The sequence below is a fragment of the Ranitomeya variabilis genome, chromosome 1, assembly GCF_051348905.1.
Source record: "Ranitomeya variabilis isolate aRanVar5 chromosome 1, aRanVar5.hap1, whole genome shotgun sequence".
Lineage (NCBI taxonomy): Eukaryota > Metazoa > Chordata > Amphibia > Anura > Dendrobatidae > Ranitomeya > Ranitomeya variabilis.
The window spans coordinates 16,413,605-16,441,268 of NC_135232.1; the positions used below are offsets into that span (position 1 = coordinate 16,413,605).

The following is a 27,664-nucleotide window of genomic DNA, read 5'->3' on the forward strand; positions in this document are numbered from 1 at the left end:
ATTGAACAGCCAATCACAGCGATCGGGAGGCTGGATGGGGGAGGACGCAGCCTGGGATGTCGACACCATCTTCCCTGACACCATCTTCCCTGAGGTAAGATGGCGTCGGAATTTTAATGCGATCATCGCGACTTAAGTTGCAGTGTTGCATTAAAGGGCATGACTGTTGTGAAATTGGATTTTGGGCTCCCCCGGTGGCCACTGGTGGAATTGAACTTGTGTGCATCATCCCCTCTGTTCACCTGTTCCCATCAGGATGTGGGAGTCGCTATTTAACCTTGCTCCTCTGTCATTTCCATGCCGGTCAACATTGTAATCAGAAGCCTTTCTGTGCATGTTCCTGCTTCTAGACAACTCCCAGCTAAGTCTGACTTGTGTCCTTGTTTGTTTTTTGCATTTTGTTCCAGTTCACAGCTGCAGTTTCGTTTCTGTGTCTGGAAAGCTCTTGTGATCTGAAATTGCCACTCTGATGTTATGAGTTAATACTAGAGTCTTAAAGTAATTTCAGGATGGTGTTTTGATAGGGTTTTCAGCTGACCATGAAAGTGCCCTTTCTGTCTTCCTGCTATCTAGTAAGCGGACCTCGATTTTGCTAAACCTATTTTCATACTACGTTTGTCATTTTCATCTAAAATCACCGCCAATATATGTGGGGGCCTCTGTCTGCCTTTCGGGGAAATTTCTCTAGAGGTGAGCCAGGACTGTATTTTCCTCTGCTAGGATTAGTTAGTCCTCCGGCTGGCGCTGAGCGTCTAGGGATAAAACGTAGGCACGCTACCCGGCTACTGTTAGTTGTGCGGCAGGTTTAGTTCATGGTCAGTTTTAGTTTCCATCCTTCCAAGAGCTTGTTCTTATGTATGCTGGGCTATGTTCTCTTGCCATTGAGAACCATAACAGTTTGACCGGCCCACAAAGGGTTAAATTAATTGGCAGAGAAAGGAGAGAAAAAAGAAGTCTGCTGAAATTTTTTTTTTTTTTTTCCTTCAGTTCTGAGTGTGCTTTCAATTGAATCACTTGCAAGTCTGCCTATATTGCAGCCTTCCTCTCTCTCTCTCCTTCTAATCCTGGAATGGCTCTGTGTTCACCTGTTTAAAATGGATATTCAGAGTTTAGCTGCAGGTTTGAATAATCTCACCACGAAAGTTCAAAATTTACAAGATTTTGTTGTTCATGTTCCTATATCTGAACCTAGAATTCCTTTGCCTGAATTTTTCTCGGGGAATAGATCTTGCTTTCAAAATTTCAAAAATAATTGCAAGTTGTTTTTGTCCCTGAAATCTCGCTCTGCTGGAGATCCTGCACAGCAGGTCAGGATTGTGATTTCCTTGCTCCGGGGCGACCCTCAAGATTGGGCTTTTGCATTGGCTCCAGGGGATCCTGCGTTGCTCAATGTGGATGCGTTTTTTCTGGCCTTGGGGTTGCTTTATGAGGAACCTCATTTAGAGCTTCAGGCGGAAAAAGCCTTGATGTCCCTATCTCAGGGGCAAGATGAAGTTGAAATATACTGCCAAAAATTCCGTAAATGGTCTGTGCTTACTCAGTGGAATGAGTGCGCCCTGGCGGCGAATTTCAGAGAGGGTCTCTCTGATCCCATTAAGGTCCTTCTGGTGGCCTTCCCTGTCACGAGATGTACGAGGCTTTGTGCAGTCTTGTGACGTTTGTGCTCGGGCCAAGCCTTGTTGTTCTCGGGCTAGTGGATTGTTGTTGCCCTTGCCTATCCCGAAGAGGCCTTGGACGCACATCTCGATGGATTTTATTTCGGATCTTCCTGTTTCTCAGAAGATGTCTGTCATCTGGGTGGTGTGTGACCGTTTCTCTAAGATGGTCCATTTGGTTCCCCTGCCTAAGTTGCCTTCTTCTTCCGAGTTGGTTCCTCTGTTTTTTCAAAATGTGGTTCGTTTGCATGGTATTCCGGAGAATATCGTTTCTGACAGAGGAACCCAATTCGTGTCTAGATTTTGGCGGGCATTCTGTGCTAGGATGGGCATAGATTTGTCTTTCTCGTCTGCTTTCCATCCTCAGACTAATGGCCAGACCGAGCGGACGAATCAGACCTTGGAGACATATTTGAGGTGTTTTGTGTCTGCAGATCAGGATGATTGGGTTGCTTTTTTGCCTTTAGCGGAGTTTGCCCTCAATAATCGGGCCAGCTCTGCCACCTTGGTGTCTCCTTTTTTCTGTAATTCGGGGTTTCATCCTCGATTTTCCTCCGGTCAGGTGGAATCTTCGGATTGTCCTGGAGTGGATGCTGTGGTGGAGAGGTTGCATCAGATTTGGGGGCAGGTTGTGGACAATTTGAAGTTGTCCCAGGAGAAGACTCAGCTTTTTGCCAACCGCCGGCGTCGGGTTGGTCCTCGGCTTTGTGTCGGGGACTTGGTGTGGTTGTCTTCTCGTTTTGTCCCTATGAGGGTTTCTTCTCCTAAGTTTAAGCCTCGGTTCATCGGCCCGTACAAGATATTGGAGATTCTTAACCCTGTGTCCTTCCGTTTGGACCTCCCTGCATCTTTTTCTATTCATAATGTTTTTCATCGGTCATTATTGCGCAGGTATGAGGTACCGGTTGTGCCTTCCGTTGAGCCTCCTGCTCCGGTGTTGGTTGAGGGCGAGTTGGAGTACGTTGTGGAAAAAATCTTGGACTCCCGTGTTTCCAGACGGAAACTCCAGTATCTGGTCAAATGGAAGGGATACGGTCAGGAGGATAATTCTTGGGTGACTGCCTCTGATGTTCATGCCTCCGATCTGGTCCGTGCCTTTCATAGGGCTCATCCTGATCGCCCTGGTGGTTCTGGTGAGGGTTCGGTGCCCCCTCCTTGAGGGGGGGGTACTGTTGTGAAATTGGATTTTGGGCTCCCCCGGTGGCCACTGGTGGAATTGAACTTGTGTGCATCATCCCCTCTGTTCACCTGTTCCCATCAGGATGTGGGAGTCGCTATTTAACCTTGCTCCTCTGTCATTTCCATGCCGGTCAACATTGTAATCAGAAGCCTTTCTGTGCATGTTCCTGCTTCTAGACAACTCCCAGCTAAGTCTGACTTTTGTCCTTGTTTGTTTTTTGCATTTTGTTCCAGTTCACAGCTGCAGTTTCGTTTCTGTGTCTGGAAAGCTCTTGTGATCTGAAATTGCCACTCTGATGTTATGAGTTAATACTAGAGTCTTAAAGTAATTTCAGGATGGTGTTTTGATAGGGTTTTCAGCTGACCATGAAAGTGCCCTTTCTGTCTTCCTGCTATCTAGTAAGCGGACCTCGATTTTGCTAAACCTATTTTCATACTACGTTTGTCATTTTCATCTAAAATCACCGCCAATATATGTGGGGGCCTCTGTCTGCCTTTCGGGGAAATTTCTCTAGAGGTGAGCCAGGACTGTATTTTCCTCTGCTAGGATTAGTTAGTCCTCCGGCTGGCGCTGAGCGTCTAGGGATAAAACGTAGGCACGCTACCCGGCTACTGTTAGTTGTGCGGCAGGTTTAGTTCATGGTCAGTTTTAGTTTCCATCCTTCCAAGAGCTTGTTCTTATGTATGCTGGGCTATGTTCTCTTGCCATTGAGAACCATAACACATGACGTACTATTCCGTCCATGGCGAGTAAGTCCCAGGTCACATGGACGGAATAGTACATCGGATGTCAGAAAGGGGTTAAGCACATAAAAATTTTAAAAGTTTGAATACTGCAAAATACTCAAATTTTAGTTAATTTTTTTTATATTTTTATAAATTAAAGCAAATAATAATGACCAGAATTTACCACTAACATGAAGTACAATGTCACAAAAAAACATTCTTAGAATCACTGGAATCGTCAAATGAGGCTGGCCATTAACTTACATAATGTACAAAGTGGCTTGATCCTGAGGGGTTAATGTGCCTTCAGTGCTATTTCAGGCTTCAAAGGTTTCCTATCATGCCCTTAGGCAAACTGAGGACATGATTACAGTTGCTGGAGCTTGACTGCGCCTGTATGTAGGGCCACCTTTGTGATAAGTCAATCTCATTTGTATATGGTACTGAAATATTAAAATTCCATTTTTAATTGCATGTACACTTTTATACACTAAGGGCATGATAGAAAGCTTGCTACGGGAGTAAATGGCAATGGTAGTACATTAAAGGGGTAAATGACTGGTTCCTTTAAGAAATGTCTATTTGTTGTCTATGCCTCCTGTCACGACTCTGTTCTAGGGTCTCCCGGGAGCAGGCACTCCTTCCTTGTCCCTAACCATAGGGTTGCCCTAGCTCGCCCTGTTCCCTGGATTACTTCTGATGGTGAAAAGGCCGGGGCCACGTACCTAGCCTTACCTCCTTTATCCGCCCTCAGTCTGTACCCTTCTCCCCTCTTGCGTGGGTGGGGCTGGTAGTGTACTGTAATACAATAACAAGAGTAACCAGGTAATACCAACAAGGGTAAATGAAAATACCAAACATAGAAATATACTAACACAAACAGAGGAATGCATGGGGGAGTGGAGAATGGGGTAAAACCAAAGTAGGAGAAGAAAGGGAATTCTCACACACTGAAAACCTAGCAACAGTTACAGATAAATCCACCAAACTTTTTCCAGTAACAACTACCAAAAACCTCCAGCCATGCAGCATAAGCTTACTTCTGACAATGAGTGCTAGCCAGGGCCCAGATTATATAGGGGGATGGGAGGGGCTAACAGTGCACAGCTGAGAGCCTAAATGCTCCAGGAGCTCTCAACAGAGCAGATTAACCCCTGCACTGCTAAAAAGAAACTTACACCGTTTAATATGAAGGTGAAGTGCTTCTAATCAGTGTAGGAATAGGAGAAATCAGACACTGCGGTCTTCTGGATCCTCTCTGTCGTGGTAAACCCGTGAAACTTGTGCCATTGTCAGCTGTTTATAACTGGTATTCACTTTAACCATAACTGTGCTAATATGGCATATAAAAAAAAAAAGGTATAAACTGGGATATAGACTGGTGAGCATGCAGCGATTAAGCACACGTTCACACTGGCCACTGTACAGGAGAAAAAAAACAAAGACAGAAACAATGATTGAATACCCTGAAGTAAATAAATAAACAGCAATAGTGCATAAATATAATATAGGTTACTTAGTTAACATGTTTTTTGATTTAAAAAAAAAAATGCGAAAGCCATCCAACCACATTACGGTGACCGAAATTGGGACAGTCCTAATTCAAATATTAAAAATCTTACTGTTTGTCAAGTGGCAGGTTGTTGTCTTCCTTATTACCTGTCTTTTCACTGACTGGTGTTTTTAATTGTAAGTTCTATAAAACATATTTAGAAATATCTTTTGTTTTGTAGATTAGATATGATTTTTTCATTCCTTCATCCTCAGGAAATCCTTGTGAGAATAACGGTTTATCACTAAATTGTAAAAAAGAAGATATCAGGAAGCACTCTAATGGAGAAAACCTCATTACCCTTCATGGACTTCACAGTACTTCACTTTTTTATAATCCTCCTAATCATGAGGAACCCTCTCCTGAGCAATCTCGCATTATTACTGCAATTCCAGGTGACAAAGTGGATACAAGATTTCAGTGTAGCAAGCAACTTGCAAAAAGCGCAGTTTTTTTAACACAAAGAAAGCATAAAGGAGAGAAGTCATACTCCTGTTCAGAATGTGGGAAGTGCTTTACATATAAATCAGCCCTTTTAAAACATGAGAGAAATCACACAGGAGAAAAGCCATATTCCTGTTCAGAATGTGGAAAATGCTTTACAGATAAAGGGAATTTTCTTATACATCAGATAATTCACACAGGAGAAAAGCCATATTCATGTTCACTATGTGGGAAGTCCTTCACAGATAAAGGGCATCTTAGTAGACATCAGAGCATCCATACTGGAAAGAAGCCATATTCATGTTCAGAATGTGGGAAATGCTTTACAAATAAAGGGATTCTTATTAGCCATCAGAGAATTCACACAGGAGAGACTCCATATTCATGTTCAGAATGTGGGAAATCTTTTAGGCACAAATCATCCCTTGTTAAACATGAGAGAATTCACACAGGAGAAAAGCCGTATTCATGTTCATTCTGTGAGAAATGCTTTACAAGTAAATCAAATCTAGTGCAACATGAGAGAAGTCATAGCAAAGAGAAACCATTTTCCTGTTCAGAATGTGAAAAATCTTTTTACGCGAAATCAGACCTTCTTAAACATGAGAGAATTCATACAGGAGAAAAGCCGTATTCATGTTCATTCTGTGAGAAATGCTTTACAAGTAAATCAAATCTAGTGCAACATGAGAGAAGTCATAGCAAAGAGAAACCATTTTCCTGTTCAGAATGTGAAAAATCTTTTTACGCGAAATCAGACCTTCTTAAACATGAGAGAATTCATACAGGAGAAAAGCCGTATTCATGTTCAGTCTGTAATAAATGCTTTACAGATATATCAAATCTTGTGCAACATGAGAGAATTCATAGCGAAGAAAAGCCGTATTCATGTTCAGAATGTGTGAAATCTTTTAACCATAAATCAAGTCTTGTAAAACATGAGAGAATTCACACAGGAGTGAAGCCGTATTCATGTTCAGAATGTGGGAAATGCTTTAGAGATAAAGGGGGTCTTATTAAACATCAGAGAATTCATGTAGGAGAGAAGCCATATTCATGTTCAGAATGTGGGAAATGTTTTTTAGATAAAGGGAATTTTATTAGACATCAGAGAATTCACACAGGAGAAAAACCATATTCATGTTCAGAATGTGGAGCATGCTTTATAGATAAAGGGAGTCTTATTAAACATCAGAGAATTCACACAGGAGAGAAGCCATATTCATGTTCAGAATGTGGTAAATGCTTCATGGCTAAAGGGAATCTTATTACCCATCAGAGAATTCACACAGGAGAGAAGCCATATTCATGTTCATTCTGTGAGAAGGGCTGTATAGATAAATCAAGTCTTGTGGAACATGAGAGAAGTCATAGTGAAGAGAAGCCGTATTCATGTTCAGAATGTGGGAAATCTTTTAAGCATAAATCAAGTCTTGTAAAACACAAGAGAATTCACGCAGGAGTGAAGCCGTATTCATGTTAAGATTGTGGGAAATGCTTTATAAATAAAGGGGGTCTTATTAAACATCAGAGAATTAATGTAGGAGTAAAGCCATATTCATGTTCAGAATGTGGTAAATGCTTCATAGATAAAGGGAATCCTATTACCCATCAGAGAATTCACACAGGAGAGAAGCTATATTCATTTTCATTCTGTGAGAAATGCTTTACAGATAAATAAAATCTTGTGGAACCATGAGAGAAATAATAGCGAAGAGAAGCCGTATTCATGTTCAGAATGTGGGAAATCTTTTAAGCATAAATCATTTCTTGTAAAACACGGGAGAAGGCATTCAGGAAATAAACTGTAATTATGTTCTGGTTTTTTTTTAAATGTTAATAAACATTATTCAGCCTAAATGAGTACACCTCCTTTGATCGGTAAGATTTTAATTAATATCTCACTGAAAACAAGAACAATTTCTAAAATTTTGCCAACACTGAGTTTCATAGAACATTTTTTTTTAAATAAAAACATAAAAGTAGGGTTAATAATATACATTTCATTACAAAATCTTCCTTTTTACTTAAATTAGTTGATGCAAAAATGAGTGCACCCCAAAAGCTACATCTAGCATTTTGTATGGTTTCCATGATTTTTAAGCACAGCATCAAGTCATTCTTGGCATGGAATGGACAAGTTGGTTACATAATACATCATCTATCTTTTTTTCCTTCTTCAAGAACTAGCTCTCTTTTTGCCTGGATGATGGATGGAGAGTAGGGTTGAGCGCCTTTTACTTTTTTAGGATCGAGTCGGGTTTTGCGAAACCCGACTTTGTGAAAAGTCGAGTCAAATCGGCCGATTATCGTGCAAAGTCGGGGATCGACCGAAACATGAAACCCAATGTAATTCAATTGGGGAAAAAAGTCTCTCTCTCTCTCTCTCTCTCTCTCTCCTCCGTGCACAGCAAAGGTTGTGTTGGACTGTGGAAATCGCTACATTACAAACGGTAATATGGCCGTTTTACCCCCTCTGACTTTGCAAAAAGCAAGCCGGAACCTATGTCATCACGCTGCCCACACTCCTTCATTGGCTGGAAAATGGCGGGGAAAGCGTCACATGAAATGCGACTTTGGCGCGAAGATCGCCGACCGCATGGCCGATCCCACAGTTGGATCGGGTCGGGTTTCATGAAACCCGACTTTGCTGAAAGTCGGCGATTTTTGAAAATGTCCGATCCGTTTCGCTCAACCCTAATGGAGAGTGATGACAACTTGTCTCTTCAGGATTCACCATAGGTGTTTGGTGGGTGTCAGGAATTTGTCTATCCCACTTTCAGTTCCGGTTAGGAACTTGCAGCTCTCTGGCGCCCCCTTACCCTCAGGTCAGTCAGGGAACTGCACCTAGGATAAGTAGTCGCCAGAAAGGCTGCCTTGTCGTGTACTGCCTGTTGGGCACTCTGCAGTGAAGGCAATATGTTTATCCCCAGTCTCAGTCAGGAGATACACACGTAAACCCCTGTTCTGTCACTGCCAGGGTCTCCCAAATTCCCCAGAACACTTTGCAGCCACCAGCTCCTCGTTTGATATTAAAACTAATATCGGGTAAGGAACCCACCCACTGTAATAATTATAGGGGATAACTCAGGAGACTCTTTGCGTGGAACAAGAAAACTACAGGACACAGTTTTAAAAGTGGTAAAGTCTATATTGTCACACGGTGATTCAAACAGGTGCAGAGAGAAACTCAAGTCCACAACACTTGGTGCAAATAATAAACGCAGCTTAGCAGTCAATAGGAAACTTCAGAGAAACAAGCAATCAAGCAGAAAGTCTATGAAGCACAGTTATTCTTGAGGAATACTTGACACGAATAAATCCTTGACTTAGTCCATGCACAGATAGATATGCTTATAAGGCAGTTCAAAACATATCTTAGCTTAACCAAGGAGGCCTGGTTAATAGTGTCAGATTATTGCAGCATCAGCAGCGGCATACATAATACACACACGGAGCTCATAAATAATAATAGATCAAATACTATTATTATTATTTATTTATATAGCACCATTGGTTCCATGGTGCTGTACATGAGAAGGGGTTACATACAAGTTACAGATATCACTTACAGTAAACAAACTAACAATGACAGACTGATACAGAGGGGCGAGGACCCTGCCCTTGCGGGCTTACATTCTACAATGACATTAGTATACCATGTGCGTATATAAGGACCAATAGAAAGAGACAACTGTATAACAGAAATCCTAACACTCCACAGAGGAACCACAGCCAATAAGTCCCATAAAAAATATACTTTATTAAATATATGTTAAAATACCACAACATAAAAGGAAAAGGTATACAGGAAAAAATGGGGCTAGTGAAACAACTGCATAGCAATACCACTAGTACACATAGGGCTATAAGGTACCACCCACTGCATCAGTGTTTGTATATACCACACAAAGTGGATGGGAATTTTGGAACAATACATATATACTGGTAACTATAAAAAGGCTGAAAAGACCATATAAGGAATATAGTGCAAATGCACAAAAAAGTAATTACCCAATACCAGCCATTTACCACAAATGTATAAGCTCCAGAGATATTACCTGATGTACGCCAACAGTGCGGGGACCCTAAGCCCACCCCGACGCGCGTTTTGGAGCCCGTCACGGCTCCTTCCTCAGGGGGTGTGCCAGATAGGTGCCAACAGCGTCTTATAAATGGTCATACCGGAACTCACCCTCCGCGCATAGTGCACCGCCCGCCTGTGCTGCCAGCCAGAACGCCACTGCCATCCGGAAGCGGAAACACGCGGGCCCCACGGAATAAGGCGCCACATGACAGCGGACGTCAGCAATGACAGACCACAAGCAGGCACCTGCGCAGAGATGGATCACAGACGCCATTAACATACAGGGCAAAGAAAAGGGCACAACTATATTACGAAAACGATCACAATGTCATCTCCCAGTTACATTGAGCGCTACCAACCAGCCAGCGTCTCAATGGGTATGCTAAGTAAGTGAGTCAAGAATCCGAAAGGACAATTGTGCTCAATATATAAATAAATGAACATCAGCACACCCAAGGACACACCAGCCGGTAACGGAGCACCCCACAACCGGATAAGTGCAGGTGATATATAATCAAAACAAACAATACAAAAAAAGAAAAACAATACAAAAAATATATACTCAAGAAGAATACACCTAAAAGAAACATAATATATGGGGCACATGCAAATACAAAAAAAGACAAAATTGCAACACATAGACAGAAAATAATAAATAAGGAAAACAAGATGAAAAAATAATAATAAAGAATATATGGGCAGATCAATGTACAATACACAAAATGTACAACAACTGTATACATATGAGCCATACATATATATGTACAAAAAAATAATACAAAAACATAATGAAAAAATGTATAACAATACATAACAAACAATCATATACAAACAAATCATATGACCCACCCAAACCCAACAAAATAGTCCAAAAACCTAAAATAAAAAAGCCAAAATAGCCCCACAAGAACATAAACATAGAGTAACCCATAAAACTGGTGACTATACTTGTACCCACAAAAAATATATAAATAAATCTTGGACCCAAAAAAGGACGTCATTCAACTAAGCTGATGGGCGTATCAATGCGGCATTCCAGACATCCTCGATAGTCCAAATTCAGCAAAATATGACATAAACCCTACCTAAAGCAAAAAAATAATAAAACATAAGTAAAAACAGTGTGCATGCTAGCAGTCAGTTCCACTAATATGTCAGGTGCGTATGATCACAAGAATGGAGCAAATGAGATATGCTCATTTAGTCCATGCGGGTGGATTGTACGCAGTGTCCAAATCCACTTGGACTCAAGCTGCGCTAGACGTTTCGAGAGATTCCCTCCCCTAACGTTAATCTGTAACAGGTCGATACCACGTACTCTCAACAATTTATCATCACGATGAAATTCCCAAAAATGTCGCTGTAGGGTCTTAAGGGTGGATGCGTCTGTGCAGGAGGCTGCCACAATAATACCCAGTACGTGTTCCCTAATACGGACCTTAAGTTGCCGCGTGGTCAGCCCAACATAGATCAGACCAAACGTACAGGTGGCATAATAGATCACGTATCGGGAACCACAAGGTGATATTTATATTTTGATGTAACCCCTTCTCATGTACAGCACCATGGAATTAATGGTGCTATATAAATAAATAATAATAATAATAATAATAATGGCAGAAAGAATCACCCCTTCTTTCAGAATGCCAACTGGCTCAAGGACCCCAGGAGAATCAGGCAAAAAGCTCCTAGAGAGGGCATCAGCCTTAACATTCTTAGAACCCGGAAGATACGAGACCACAAAATTAAAACGGGAGAAAAACAGGGACCAACGAGCCTGTCTAGGATTCAGCCGCTTGGCAGATTCGAGGTAAATCAGATTCTTATGATCGGTCAAGACCACAACACGGTGCTTGGCCCCCTCAAGCCAATGTCGCCACTCCTCAAATGCCCACTTCATAGCCAGCAACTCCCGATTGCCGACATCATAATTGGGTTCCTCAGGCGAAAATTTTTGGGAAAAGAAGGCACATGGTTTCATCAAGGAACCATCAGAATTCCTCTGAGACAAAACGGCCCCTGCCCCAATCTCAGAAGCGTCAACCTCAACCTGAAAAGGAAGAGAAACATCCGGCTGACGCAACACAGGGGCAGAAATAAATCGGCGTTTAAGTTCCTGAAAGGCAGAAACAGCCGCAGAGGGCCAATTCGTCACATCAGCGCCTTTCTTCGTCAAATCGGTCAAGGGTTTAACCCCACTGGAGAAGTTGGCAATGAAACGGCGATAAAAATTAGCAAAACCCAAAAATTTCTGAAGACTCTTCACAGATGTGGGTTGAATCCAATCATGAATGGCCTGAACCTTAACCGGATTCATTTCTATAGACGAGGGAGAAAAAATGAAACCCAAAAAAGAAACCTTCTGTACTCCAAAGAGGCACTTAGACCCCTTCACAAACAAAGCATTCTCACGAAGGATCTGAAACACCACCCTGACCTGTTTCACATGAGACTCCCAATCATTGGAAAAAATCAAAATATCATCCAAATATACAATCATGAATTTATCAAGATAATTGCGGAAGATATCATGAATGAAGGACTGAAACACCGATGGAGCATTAGAGAGCCCGAATGGCATCACAAGGTATTCAAAATGACCTTCAGGCGTATTAAACGCAGTTTTCCATTCGTCACCCTGTTTAATACGAACAAGATTATACGCCCGTCGAAGGTCAATCTTAGTAAACCAACTAGCCCCCTTAATCCTAGCAAACAAGTCAGAAAGCAAAGGGTATTGAAATTTGACCGTGATCTTATTCAAGAGGCGATAATCAATACAGGGTCTCAATGAGCCATCCTTCTTGGCAACAAAAAAAAAACCCGCTCCCAAAGGTGAAGAAGATGGCGGAATATGCCCTTTCTCCAAGGACTCCTTAACATAACTCCGCATGGCGGCATGTTCTGGCACAGACAGGTTGAAGAGTCGGCCCTTAGGAAACTTACAGCCTGGAATCAAGTCAATAGCACAATCACAGTCCCTATGTGGCGGAAGGGAACTGGATTTGGGTTCATCAAATACATCCTGGAAATCTGACAAAAACTCAGGAATTTCAGAAGAGGGGGAAGAGGAAATTGACATCACAGGAACGTCATCATGAACCCCCTGACAACCCCAACTAGTCACAGACATAGATTTCTAATCCAGTACCGGGTTATGTACCTGTAACCATGGAAAACCCAGCACAATAGAATCATGCAAATTATGCAACACCAGAAAACGACAATCTTCCTGATGTGCTGGCGCCATGCACATAGTCAGCTGTGTCCAGAACTGAGGTTTATTTTTAGCCAAAGGTGTAGCATCAATGCCCCTTAAAGGAATAGGATCCTGCAAAGGCTGCAATGAGAAACCACAACGCTTGGCAAATTCTAAATCCATCAAGTTCAAAGCGGCGCCTGAATCCACAAATGCCATGACAGAAAATGACGATAATGAGCAGATCAGGGTCACAGATAACAGAAATTTAGGTTGTACAGTACTGATGGTAACGGAACTAGCGATTCTCTTTGTACGCTTAGGACAATCAGAAATAACATGAGCAGAATCGCCGCAGTGAAAACACAACCTATTCTGACGTCTGAATCCTTGTCGTTCAGCTCTAGACAAAATCCTATCACACTGCATAGGCTCAAGACTCCGATCAGAGGACAACGCCATCGTGTGCACAACTCTGCGCTCACGCAAGCGCCGGTCAATCTGAATGGCCAGAGACATAGAATCACTCAGACCAGCAGGCGTGGGGAACCCCACCTTAACATCTTTAACGGATTCAGAAAGACCCTTTCTGAAAATTGCTGCTAAAGCATCCTCATTCCATTTCATGAGCACAGACCATTTTCTAAATTTCTGGCAGTATAATTCTGCCGCTTCTTGACCCTGACACAGGGTCAACAAGGTCTTTTCTGCATGATCCACTGAATTAGGTTCATCATACAATAACCCTAGCACCTGAAAAAAGGTGTCTACATTAAGCAAGGGATGGATACCCAGACTCCAGGGAAAATGCCCAATCCTGAGGATCACCACGCAGCAAAGAGATGACAATTTTAACTTGCTGAATGGGATCCCCAGAGGAACGAGGTTTCAGAGCAAAAAACAGTTAGCAGTTATTTTTAAAGCTCAAAAACTTGGACCTATCCAAAAAAAACAAATCAGGAATTGGAATTCTAGGCTCCAAAACCGGAGTCTGGACAATATAATCGGAAATACCCTGTACTCTTGCAGCAAGTTGATCCACACGAGAAGCCAGTCCCTGAATATCCATGCCCGCGCCAAACTCCTGAACCACCCAGAGTTTAAGAGGGAAGAGAAGACAAAACAGACTCCCCCAAAAAAATGGCTCAGCACTTTTCCTCCCTTCTTTTGAGATGCATTTAACTCTTTGTGGGCCAGTTGTACTGTTATGATCTGGTGGCCTAGGAGCAGCATGGACGAGCTTTGGAGAAGGTGGCCTCTATACTGACCACAGACCCTGAACTTAACACCGCAACTAGAAGTAGCCGTGGGATGTTCCTGTCACTCCCTAGACACCTTGTCACAGCCGGAGGACTAATTACCCCTAAAGAAAGAAACAGGAAAACTATCTTGCCTCAGATAAAATCCCCAAAGGAAAGACAGCCCCCCACAAATATTGACTGTGAGAGGAGAGGGAAATTACATACGCAGACTGAAAACAGAATTTAGCAAAGGAGGCCACGCTTGCTAGAAAGAAAAGACAGGACAGAGTACTGTGCGGTCAGTATTAAAATACTACAAAAATCCACCACAGAGAATACAAAAATCTCCACACCTAACTAAAGGCATGGAGGGTAACTCTGCAACTTCAGCGCTTCCAGCTTGGCTGAATAAATCCTTACACAGACAAAGCTGGACAAGAAAAAACATAGCAATGCACTGAGCTATAAAGTCCACAGCATGTGAACTGCAAAAACAAAGCCAGGACTTATCTTTGATGATTTGGACAATCCAGCAAGAGAGACCAGGCAGAGATGTGAATCCTCCAGAAAACAATGGACAACTGGCACTGACTAAAGGATCTAGCCAGAATAAGTAGCCCAGTCAGAATTGTGTTATGGACCTGGTGGTTAGGAGCACCTGGAATGACCTGATAGTTAAACTGTAAAACAGGACAAGCTCTGGGAAGTGGGAGCTCTGCTGACCGCAACCCTAATCTTATTATCACACACACTAGCAATAGCCGTGGAGCGTACCTAACTCTGCCTAGACGCCTCTTCACAGCCTAAGAGTTAACTACCCCTAAAGATAGAAATAAAGCCTCACCTTGCCTCAGAGAAATTCCCCAAAGGAAAAGGCAGCCCCCCACATATATTGACTGTGAGTTAAGAGGAAGGCACATACACAGAAATGAAACAGGTTTCAGCAAAGGAGGCCAGTCTTACTAAATAGACAGAGGATAGAAAAAGTGATCTTTGCGGTCAGCACAAAAACCTACAAAAAGGCCACGCAGAGAGTGCAAAAAGACCCCCGCACCGACTCACGGTGCGGTGGTGCCACTCTGCAACCCAGAGCTTCCAGCTAGCAAGGCAATATCATGATAGCAAGCTGGACAGAACTTAGCAAGTACTAAGAAATATATTCAGTACACAAATGAACAACAAATGAGCTTAGCAGGGACTTATGTTGTGAATTCGCTTTTTGCTCCCTCTAGTGGTTACTAGTTTTTTGACTCTGGTTTTTCTGTCATTCCTGTTATCCGCACCTGGGTCGTTAGTTAGGGGTGTAGCTATATAAGCTCCTTGGACCTTCAGTTCAATGCCTGGCAACGTAGTTATCAGAGCTAGTCTGCTGTGCTCTTGTCTACTGATCCTGGTTCCAGTTATATCAGCTAAGTCTGCCTTTTTGCTTTTTGCTATTTGTTTTGGTTTTGTATTTTTGTCCAGCTTGTTCCAAATCTATATCCTGATCTTTGCTGGAAGCTCTAGGGGGGCTGGTGTTCTCCCCCCGGACCGTTAGACGGTTCGGGGGTTCTTGAATTTCCAGTGTGGATTTTGATAGGGTTTTTGTTGACCATATAAGTTACCTTTCTTTATTCTGCTATCAGTAAGCGGGCCTCTCTGTGCTAAACCTGGTTCATTTCTGTGTTTGTCATTTCCTCTTACCTCACCGTTATTATTTGTGGGGGGCTTCTATCCAGCTTTGGGGTCCCCTTCTCTGGAGGCAAGAAAGGTCTTTGTTTTTCCTCTACTAGGGGTAGTTAGATTCTCCGGCTGGAGCGTGTCATCTAGAATCATCGTAGGAATGATCCCCGGCTACTTCTAGTGTTGGCGTTAGGAGTAGATATATGGTCAACCCAGTTACCACTGCCCTATGAGCTGGTTTTTTGTATTCTGCAGACTTCCACGTTCCTCTGAGACCCTCGCCATTGGGGTCATAACAGTTTGCCAGGCCAGTATTAAGTGTTTAATGCATTGCAGAAGAGGGATTATAAGAAAGAAGATTCTGAGTTTTTTTTTTCTTCTTCCCCTTTACCTCAGAGTGGCTATGCTTGCTGCAGACATGAATGTCCAGACCTTGATTACAAGTGTGGACCAGCTGGCTACTCGTGTGCAGGGCATACAAGACTATGTTATCAGAAATCCTAGGTCAGAACCTAAAATACCGATTCCTGAACTGTTTTCCGGAGACAGGTTTAAGTTTAGGAATTTCGTGAATAATTGTAAATTGTTTTTGTCCCTGAGACCCTGTTCATCTGGAGACTCTGCTCAGCAAGTAAAAATTATTATTTCGTTCTTACGGGGCGACCCTCAGGATTGGGCTTTTTCGCTGGCGCCAGGAGATCCGGCATTGGCTGATATTGATGCGTTTTTTCTGGCGCTCGGTTTACTCTATGAGGAACCCAATCTTGAGATTCAGGCAGAAAAGGCCTTGCTGGCTATGTCTCAGGGACAGGACGAGGCTGAAGTGTATTGCCAAAAATTTCGGAAATGGTCCGTGCTGACACATTGGAACGAGTGTGCTCTGGCCGCTAATTTTAGAAATGGCCTTTCTGAAACCATTAAGAATGTTATGGTGGGTTTTCCCATTCCCACAGGTCTGAATGATACTATGGCACTGGCTATTCAAATTGACCGGCGGTTGCGGGAGCGCAAAACCGCAAATTCCCTCATGGTGTTGTCTGAACAGACACCTAATTCGGTGCAATGTGATAGAAAAACCGCAAATTCCCTCATGGTGTTGTCTGAACAGACACCTGATTTAATGCAATGTGATAGAATCCTGACTAGAAATGAGCGGAAAATTCATAGACGCCAGAATGGCTTGTGCTACTACTGTGGTGATTCTACACATGTTATCTCAGCATGCTCTAAACGTATAGCTAAGGTTGTTAGTCCTGTCACCGTTGGTAATTTGCAACCTAAATTTATTCTGTCTGTAACTTTGATTTGCTCACTGTCGTCTTATCCTGTCATGGCGTTTGTAGATTCAGGTGCTGCCCTGAGTCTTATGGATCTGTCATTTGCTAAGCGCTGTGGTTTTACTCTTGAACCATTGGAAAATCCTATTCCTCTTAGGGGTATTGATGCTACGCCATTGGCAGCAAATAAACCGCAGTATTGGACACAAGTTACCATGTGCATGACTCCTGAACACCGCGAGGTGATACGTTTTCTGGTTTTACATAAAATGCATGATTTGGTTGTTTTAGGGCTGCCATGGTTACAGACCCATAATCCAGTCCTGGACTGGAAGGCTATGTCAGTCTCAAGTTGGGGCTGTCGTGGTATTCATGGGGATTCCCTGCCTGTGTCTATTGCTTCTTCTACGCCTTCGGAAGTTCCGGAGTATTTGTCTGATTATCAGGATGTCTTCAGTGAGTCTGAGTCCAGTGCTCTGCCTCCTCATAGGGACTGTGACTGTGCTATTGATTTGATCCCTGGCAGTAAATTTCCTAAGGGAAGACTGTTTAATCTGTCGGTACCCGAACATACCGCTATGCGTTCATATATCAAGGAGTCTCTGGAGAAAGGACATATTCGTCCGTCTTCTTCCCCTCTTGGTGCGGGATTCTTTTTTGTGGCAAAAAAGGACGGATCTTTGAGGCCTTGTATTGATTATCGGCTTTTAAATAAGATCACTGTCAAATTTCAGTATCCTTTACCGCTGTTGTCTGACTTGTTTGCCCGGATTAAGGGTGCCAAGTGGTTCACCAAGATAGACCTTCGTGGTGCGTACAACCTTGTGCGCATTAAGCAAGGTGATGAATGGAAAACTGCATTCAATACGCCCGAAGGTCATTTTGAGTACTTGGTGATGCCTTTTGGGCTCTCCAATGCGCCTTCAGTTTTTCAGTCCTTTATGCATGACATCTTCCGGAAGTATCTGGATAAATTTTTGATTGTTTATCTGGATGATATTTTGGTTTTTTCTGATAATTGGGATTCACATGTGGAGCAGGTCAGGTTGGTCTTTAAAATTTTGCGTGAAAATTCTTTGTTTGTCAAGGGCTCAAAGTGTCTCTTTGGTGTACAGAAGGTTCCCTTTTTGGGGTTCATTTTTTCCCCTTCTGCTGTGGAGATGGACCCAGTCAAGGTCCGAGCTATTCTTGATTGGACTCAGCCCTCGTCAGTTAAGAGTCTTCAGAAATTCTTGGGTTTCGCTAACTTCTACCGTCGTTTTATCGCTAATTTTTCTAGCATTGTGAAACCTTTGACGGATATGACCAAGAAGGGCTCCGATGTAGCCAACTGGGCTCCTGCTGCCGTGGAGGCTTTCCAGGAGTTGAAACGCCGGTTTACTTCGGCGCCTGTTTTGTGCCAGCCCGATGTCTCACTTCCCTTTCAGGTTGAGGTGGATGCTTCAGAGATTGGAGCGGGGGCCGTTTTGTCGCAGAGAGGCCCTGGTTGCTCTGTTATGAAACCTTGTGCCTTTTTCTCTAGGAAGTTTTCGCCTGCCGAGCGAAATTATGATGTGGGCAATCGGGACTTGTTGGCCATGAAATGGGCATTTGAGGAGTGGCGTCATTGGCTCGAGGGTGCTAAGCATCGTGTGGTGGTCTTGACTGATCACAAAAATCTGATGTATCTCGAGTCTGCTAAACGCCTTAATCCGAGACAGGCCCGCTGGTCATTGTTTTTCTCCCGCTTTGATTTTGTTGTCTCGTATTTACCAGGTTCAAAGAATGTGAAGGCCGATGCTCTTTCTAGGAGCTTTGTGCCTGATGCTCCTGAAGTCGCTGATCCTGTTGGTATTCTTAAAGATGGAGTTATCTTGTCAGCTATTTCTCCGGATCTGCGACGTGTGTTGCAGAGATTTCAGGCGGATAGGCCTGAGTCTTGTCCACCTGACAGACTGTTTGTCCCGGATAAGTGGACCAGCAGAGTCATTTCCGAGGTTCATTCCTCGGTGTTGGCAGGTCACCCGGGAATTTTTGGCACCAGAGATCTGGTGGCCAGGTCCTTTTGGTGGCCTTCTTTGTCAAGGGATGTGCGGTCATTTGTGCAGTCCTGTGGGACTTGTGCTCGAGCTAAGCCTTGCTGTTCTCGTGCCAGCGGTTTGCTCTTGCCCTTGCCTGTCCCGAAGAGACCTTGGACACATATCTCCATGGATTTCATTTCTGATCTTCCGCTATCTCAGGGCATGTCCGTTATCTGGGTGATATGTGATCGCTTCTCCAAGATGGTCCATTTGGTTCCTTTGCCTAAGCTGCCTTCCTCTTCCGATCTGGTTCCTGTGTTTTTCCAGAACGTGGTTCGTTTGCACGGCATCCCTGAGAATATTGTGTCAGACAGAGGATCCCAGTTCGTTTCCAGGTTCTGGCGATCCTTTTGTAGTAGGATGGGCATTGATTTGTCGTTTTCGTCTGCTTTCCATCCTCAGACTAATGGACAGACGGAGCGAACCAATCAGACCTTGGAGGCTTATTTGAGGTGTTTTGTCTCTGCTGATCAGGACGATTGGGTGACATTCTTGCCGTTGGCTGAGTTTGCCCTTAATAATCGGGCTAGTTCCGCCACCTTGGTTTCGCCTTTTTTCTGCAACTCTGGTTTCCATCCTCGCTTTTCTTCAGGTCATGTGGAGCCTTCTGACTGTCCTGGGGTGGATTCTGTGGTGGATAGGTTGCAGCGGATCTGGAATCATGTGGTGGACAACTTGAAGTTGTCACAGGAGAGGGCTCAGCGCTTTGCCAACCGCCGCCGCGGTGTGGGTCCCCGACTACGCGTTGGGGATTTGGTATGGCTTTCTTCCCGCTTTGTTCCTATGAAGGTCTCCTCTCCCAAATTTAAACCTCGTTTTATTGGGCCTTACAAGATATTGGAAATCCTTAATCCTGTATCTTTTCGTCTGGATCTTCCTGTGTCGTTTGCTATTCACAATGTATTTCATAGGTCCTTGTTGCGGCGGTACATTGTGCCTGTAGTTCCTTCTGCTGAGCCTCCTGCTCCTGTGTTGGTTGAGGGCGAGTTGGAGTACGTGGTGGAGAAGATCTTGGATTCTCGCCTCTCCAGGCGGAGGCTTCAGTACCTGGTCAAGTGGAAGGGCTATGGTCAGGAGGATAATTCCTGGGTGGTCGCCTCTGATGTTCATGCGGCCGATTTAGTTCGTGCCTTTCATGCCGCTCATCCTGATCGCCCTGGTGGTCGTGGTGAGGGTTCGGTGACCCCTCACTAAGGGGGGGGTACTGTTGTGAATTCGCTTTTTGCTCCCTCTAGTGGTTACTAGTTTTTTGACTCTGGTTTTTCTGTCATTCCTGTTATCCGCACCTGGGTCGTTAGTTAGGGGTGTAGCTATATAAGCTCCTTGGACCTTCAGTTCAATGCCTGGCAACGTAGTTATCAGAGCTAGTCTGCTGTGCTCTTGTCTACTGATCCTGGTTCCAGTTATATCAGCTAAGTCTGCCTTTTTGCTTTTTGCTATTTGTTTTGGTTTTGTATTTTTGTCCAGCTTGTTCCAAATCTATATCCTGATCTTTGCTGGAAGCTCTAGGGGGGCTGGTGTTCTCCCCCCGGACCGTTAGACGGTTCGGGGGTTCTTGAATTTCCAGTGTGGATTTTGATAGGGTTTTTGTTGACCATATAAGTTACCTTTCTTTATTCTGCTATCAGTAAGCGGGCCTCTCTGTGCTAAACCTGGTTCATTTCTGTGTTTGTCATTTCCTCTTACCTCACCGTTATTATTTGTGGGGGGCTTCTATCCAGCTTTGGGGTCCCCTTCTCTGGAGGCAAGAAAGGTCTTTGTTTTTCCTCTACTAGGGGTAGTTAGATTCTCCGGCTGGAGCGTGTCATCTAGAATCATCGTAGGAATGATCCCCGGCTACTTCTAGTGTTGGCGTTAGGAGTAGATATATGGTCAACCCAGTTACCACTGCCCTATGAGCTGGTTTTTTGTATTCTGCAGACTTCCACGTTCCTCTGAGACCCTCGCCATTGGGGTCATAACAGACTTAGCTTCTGCTGAATTAGACAGGTCATCAGAAGGATCCAAGAGAGATCTGAACCAGTACTGATACATTGACAGCTGGCATCAAGTAACGATCTGAGAGGAGTTAAATAGAGAAGCCAGCCCAGTCCTAAACGATGGCAGCTGAGGAAGCAACTTGAAGACCAGCAGCTCCACTTTCAGCCACCAGAAGGAGTCCACGGACAGAACTCACAGAAATACCATTCCTGACCACAGGAGGGAGTTCGAGAACGGAATTCACAACAGCATTGGTAGCAAGTGAAAGCACCTGATGACTGCTGAGATCAGCAGCAGTACCACTCACAACCACCGGAGGGAGCCCAAGAGCAGAATTCACAACATGCTCCGTTACCGGCTGGTGTGTCCTTGGGTGTGCCGATGTTCATTTATTTATATATTGAGCACAATTGTCCTTTCGGATTCTTGATGCACTTACTTAGCATACCCATTGAGACGCTGGCTGGTCGGTAGCGCTCCATGTAACTGGGAGATGACATTGTGATCGTTTTCGCAATATAGTTGTGCCCTTTTCTTTGCCCTGTATGTTAATGGCGTCTGTGATCCATCTCTGCGCAGGCGCCTGCTTGTGGTCTGTCATTGCTGACGTCCGCTGTCATGTGGCGCCTTATTCCGTGGGGCCCACGTGTTTCCGGTTCCGGATGGCAGCGGCGTTCTGGCTGGCGGCACAGGCGGGCGGTGCACTATGCGCGGAGGGTGAGTTCCGGTATGACCATTTATAAGACGCTGTTGGCACCTATCTGGCACACCCCCTGAGGAAGGAGCCGTGACGGGCTCCGAAACGCGCGTCAGGGTGGGCTTAGGGTCCCCCACTGTTGGCGTACATCAGGTAATATCTCTAGAGCTTATACATTTATGGTAAATGGCTGGTATTGGGTAATTACTTTTTTGTGCATTTGCACTATATTCCTTATATGGTCTTTTCAGCCTTTTTATAGTTACCAGTATATATGTATTGTTCCAAAATTCCCATCCACTTTGTGTGGTATATACAAACACTATATGATGTGCTGATGCAGTGGGTGGTACCATATAGCCTTATGTGTACTAGTGGTATTGCTATGCAGTTGTTTCACCAGCCCCATTTTTTCCTGTATACCTTTTCCTTTTATGTTGTGGTATTTTAACATATATTTAATAAAGTATATTTTTTATGGGACTTATTGGCTGTGGTTCCTCTGTGGAGTGTTACGATGTCCAGCAAATGCAGATAAAGGAAACACGAGCAGCAGATGAAGAAGGATTACTGGAGACTTGTGTATGCAGCAGGAACTCAGAGCAGAGTAGCAGGATCACCACACAGGTTCACAGGAGCAGGTGTATAGCCAGGGAGTAATCAAGTCAGGAGCTGGATGCAAGGCAGAATAATCTAGCACAGACTGAAGGCTGGGGTGGAGTTTTATAGCAGGAAGACAAGTGCACATGAGACCAAAGACGACATGTTGGAAAAGGGCAGTAATGCAAAAAAGGTAAAAAATGTCCTGACATTACTCCCTCCTTAGAAGCGGCCTCCGGACGATCCTGGACCTGGTTTCTCAGGGAATCTCTGATGAAAAAGAGAAATCTGTTGGGCATTGATGTTTTCCACATGTCCCAAGAGTCTTCCTCAGGGGGATATCCCTGCCATCTTATCAGATATTGGAGTCGATTCCTGCGAATCCTTGAATCAATAATTTCCTCCACCACAAATTGTTCTTGCCCATCAATCACCACAGGCTGCGGAGGTGGCACAACACGTCCCTGGAAGGTATTAGGGGATACAGGCTTTAGTAAAGATACATGAAAAACTGGGTGTACCTTCATTGTCCTAGGTAGCTTCAGCCGGCAGGCCACAGAGCTCACAATGCCGTTGTTCTTGGAAGTGCCAATTAATTTCTGTCCAAGTTTTTGTGAAGGAATGTTTAACTTCAGATTCTTAGTTGCTAACCACACAGATTCCGTAAACCTGCACCCATGTTCAAGATAGGAGATTCCATCAGCCGATCTCTTATAACGTTCTTGAGCTGTGGTCAGGGATTCCTTCAGAACCTCCAGATTCTGTCTCATCGCAGTCTGCCTTTCCTCCACTGCCGGAACCGGAGAATTAATTGGAGACCTAGGTAAAATACACGGATGATAACCCAGATTGGCAAAGAAATGTGTAAATTTAGTGGAGGCGCTCTGAGAATTATTATATGAAAATTCGGCTAACGGCAACAATTCCAACCAATCATCCTGGAGATGGCTGACATAGCATCTTAGATATTGTTCCAGCGTCTGGTTGGTACGCTCAGTCTGACCATTTGTCTGGGGATGGTAAGCAGAAGAGAGACAGACATTGATATTGAGTGCAGAGCAAAACCCCTTCCAGAATCTTGAAGTGAACTGTACTCCACAGTCAGAGATGATCTCATCCGGCACCCCATGCAACCGAAAGACATTCTGTATAACCAAGTTCACTGTATCTTTAGCTGAGGGGAGGCCGGTGCACAGAACAAAATGAGCAGCTTTAGTCAGGCAATCAACTACCACCATGATTGTATTCATGCCCCCCGATGTAAGCAGCTCCACAATAAAGTCCATTGATATAGACCCCCAAGGGCGGGACGGAACAGGCAATGGTTGTAGAAGACCCGTAGGTGCCACATGAGGAGTCTTGTAACGGGCACATACCTCGCAAGAGAGAACATAGTCCTTGGTATCCTTCAGGCAAGTTGGCCACCAGAAGAATCGGCTCAGGAACTCTTGTGTCTTCTGTACCCCCCTGTGACCAGCCAACTTGGAGTCATGTACCAACTTGAGGATCTGCAGATGGACGACCTCTGGGACAAGGATACGTCGATCTCTGAACCACATGCCACCCTTAAAGACAAGATTAATATGCACAGGTGGGTTGGCCAGCAATACATCACCTTCATAGGCCTCCCTGCACTCCTTCCACAAGTCCTGATCGTGGATAACTCCGATGAAATTGGCATCAGATAGAATGGTCTTGGACGGGGCTCCAGGTACGGAATCAGCAGCATGGATTCGGGATAAAGCATCAGCCTTCCTATTACAAGAACCTGGACGGTACGAGATAACAAAGTTAAATTGATTTAAAAATACGTTCCAACGAGCCTGACGAGGAGAAAGACATCTAGCGGATCTAAGGAACTCTAGATTGCGATGGTCAGTTAGCACTATGATCTGTTGTGCAGCTCCTTGCAGATGATGCCTCCATTCTTTGAAAGCCGCAATAATAGCCAGCAATTCCTTGTCTCCCACGTCGTAATTCTTCTCTGCTGAGGTTAGTCTACGGGAAAAGAAAGCACAAGGATGTAGCAGACCCTTCTCTCCAGTTCTTTGGGAGAGAATAGCCCCCAAAGCATTATCAGAAGCGTCCACCTCCACAATGAAAGGAAGTGTTGGATCTGGGTGTATCAACAGCGGTGCTGAGGTGACACAGATCTTCAGCCGATCTTAAGCTTCTTGAGCCTGTGATGACCACTTAAAGGGTTTTTCCTTCTTTGTCAAGGAAGTAATGTGACTGACAATATCAGAAAAATTTAGAATGAAGCGTTTGTAGAAATTTGCAAAACCAATAAAATGTTGGACCTCTTGGGTACCGGCCAGTCAAGGATAGCCTGAATCTTACCAGATTCCATGTTCAGCCCCTGGGGAGAGATGATATAACCTAAGAACTGTATCTCAGAATGATGGAACTCGCATTTCTCCGGCTTAATATACAGATGGTTATCTTTCAGACGTCTTAAAACAGTTTTGACATGTTCTTCATGTTCCTGTAGAGATCACTACAGACTGGTCCAACAAATCTCTGAAAATGTCATTAGCAAGGTGTTGAAATGTTGCAGGGGCGTTACAAAGCCCGAAGGGCATCACAAGAGATTCAAAATATCCATACCGGCATATGAATGCCGTCTTCCACTCATCCCCTGGACAAATACGCACCAAATTATAAGCCCCACGAACATCCAGTTTAGAGAACACCTTAGCATGGCGGACTCTTTCCAGTAATTCGGGAATCAGAGGCAAAGGGTAACGGTTTCGTACGGTTACCTTTTTGAGTTCTCGATAGTCAACACAGGGTCTCAGGGTCCCGTCCTTTACAAAAAAGATAGGTGCCCCTGCTGGTGAGGACGAAGGATGTATGAAGCCTTTGGCCAGATTTTCATCAATATACTTTTTTAAGGCTAGAAGCTCAGGTGCCGCCAAAGGGTATATGTTACCAAAAGGAATGGCTGCCACGGGCAGCAGCTCAATGGGACAGTCATAATGCCTGTTGGAGGAAGCTGATCTGCATTCTTCTTGTCACAGATGTCAGAGAAGTCTTTATAAGCTGGAGGTAAAGAAAATACCTGTACATGTGGTTCCGTAGCCGTGGACTCAGGGACAGCTTCTGTTAACGCTGAGTTGCTCCTTGTTGGGAAGATAATTTCCTTGGTCTCCCAGTTGATAATTGGGTTTTGAGAACGCAACCAAGGAATGCCTAAAATCACAGGAAAATGAGAAAAAAATAGCAAGAAAGAAAGTTGCTCCTGGTGATTAGGCTCCAACAAAATTTCAAGGGGTACAGTCTCCTGATCCACAGGCCCAGAGATTAAAGGTGACCCATCCACTGTTTCCATGGTAATTGGAGAGGCTCTTTGCTGAATTTTAATACCATGTTCCTTGGCAAATGTGATATCCATGAAATTGCCACCTGCACCAGAGTCAATCATAGCTGAACTGGAAATCCACTGTCCTGAACACAGGATCTTAATAGGGAGAGAACAGTGAGAGTTCTTTTCCTTCAGCTCCTTGGGGGGTGAAGTCATAGAAAGTGAATGGAATACAGCGTTTAAAGGCAGGCTACATTCAGAGATTTCAGATTCATCATCACAGTTGTCATACTCCCCTGTTGTGAATTCTGCTTTTGGGCTCCCTCCGGTGGTTGTAGGAGGTAATGCAGTTGTCCCTGAGTTGCAGTCCTGGGCAGGTGTTTCTGCTAATTGCAGTTCTAACTGGAGTACTTAGGCCTGCAGGATCCATTGGTCCTTGCCAGCTGTGCATTGTTTTTGGAGGTTTTGTCCTTGCCTGGTTCTTTCCTGCCTTGCTGCCAAATCTGCAAAGATAAGTGTCTGGTTTTGTGACACACATGCTATGTGCTTAACAATTTAGTGCTATTCAGTGTTTTTTTGTCCAGCTTAGATTGTATCTGTGTTTTCTTAATCTTGCTGGATTCTCAGGAGTTGCAGATATACATTCCATGTCTAGTTAGATTGTGGAACTTTTTGTATTTTCTGCTGTGGATATTTTTAGAGTTTTATTACTGACCGCTTAGTGTTCTGTCCTATCTTTTTCTGTTTAGCTAGAGTGGCCTCTTTTGCTGAAACCTGTTTTCCGCCTGTGTGTGTGCTCCTCTCCTATTCACAGTCAATATTTGTGGGGGGCTGCCTATTCTTTGGGGTTCTGCTCTGAGGCAAGATAGTGTTTCTATTTCTATCTATAGGGGTATTTAGTCCTCCGGCTGTGTCGAGGTGTCTAGGGTCTGGTTAGGCACACCCCACGGCTACTTCTAGTTGCGGTGTTAGTTCAGGGTATGCGGTCAGTATAGATTCCACTATTCCTGAGAAAGTCTCATGCGGCTCCAAAGCCACCGGTTCATAACAGTACAACTGGCCAACAATGAGTTAAATGCATCTCGGAAGAAAGGTGTTGAGTCATTTTTTTTTTCTGTCGTCTGTTTTGCCTGTTCTTCCCTCTTTTTCCCTGGGTGGCTGAGGAGTCTTGTGTTAGCATGGATGTTCATGCATTAGCTTCTCGTGTAGACCAGCTTGCTGTTAGGGTGCAGGGAATTTCTGATTATATTGTTCAGACTCCTGTTTTGGAGCCGAAGATTCCTACTCCTGACTTGTTTTTTGGTGACAGTTCTAAATTTCTGAGTTTTAAAAACAACTGTAAACTGTTTTTTGCTTTGAGACCTCGATCCTCTGGTGATTCAGTCCTGCTTTGCTTAATGTAGATTCTTTTTTGCAGGCTTTAGGACTATTGTATGATGAACCTAATTCTGTGGATCAAGCGGAGAAGACCTTGCTGGTTCTGTCTCAGGGCCAAGAGGCGGCAGAATTGTATTGCCAGAGATTTAGAAAATGGTCAGTGTTGACTAAATGGAATGAGGATGCTTTGGTGGCAATTTTCAGAAAGGGTCTTTCTGAATCCGTTAAAGATGTTATGGTGGGGTTTCCCACGCCTGTTGGTCTGAGTGATTCTATGTCTCTGGCCATTCAGATTGATCGGCGCTTGCGGGAGCGCAGAACTGTACGTGCTGTGGCGTTGTCCTCAGAGTAGAGTCCTGAGCCAATGCAGTGTGATAGGATTCTGTCTAGAACAGAACGACAAGGATTCAGACGTCAGAATAAGTTGTGTTATTATTGTGGCAACGCTTCTCATGTCATTTCAGTCTGCCCTAAGCGGACAAAGAAGATCACTCGTTCATTTACCATCAGTACTGTACAACCTAAATTTCTGTTATCTGTGTCCCTGATCTGTTCATTGTCATCATTTTCTGTCATGGCGTTCAGGCGCCGCTCTGAACTTAATGGACTTTGAGTTTGCCAGGC

General features: G+C 44.1%; 1 protein-coding gene and 1 pseudogene across 2 annotated transcripts in view; both read left to right on the forward strand.

Moving 5' to 3' along the window:
- Positions 1-7,408, forward strand: part of LOC143793507 (uncharacterized) — a 42,609-nt pseudogene extending 35,201 nt beyond the window's left edge. Inside the window, exon 6 of the transcript XR_013220148.1 lies at positions 5,328-7,408. The product of XR_013220148.1 is annotated as an uncharacterized LOC143793507 (transcript). The remainder of the gene's footprint in view (positions 1-5,327) is intronic.
- The window catches only part of LOC143793404 (uncharacterized), a 229,410-nt gene that overhangs the window by 35,310 nt on the left and 166,436 nt on the right, over positions 1-27,664 (forward strand). The window lies entirely within an intron of this gene.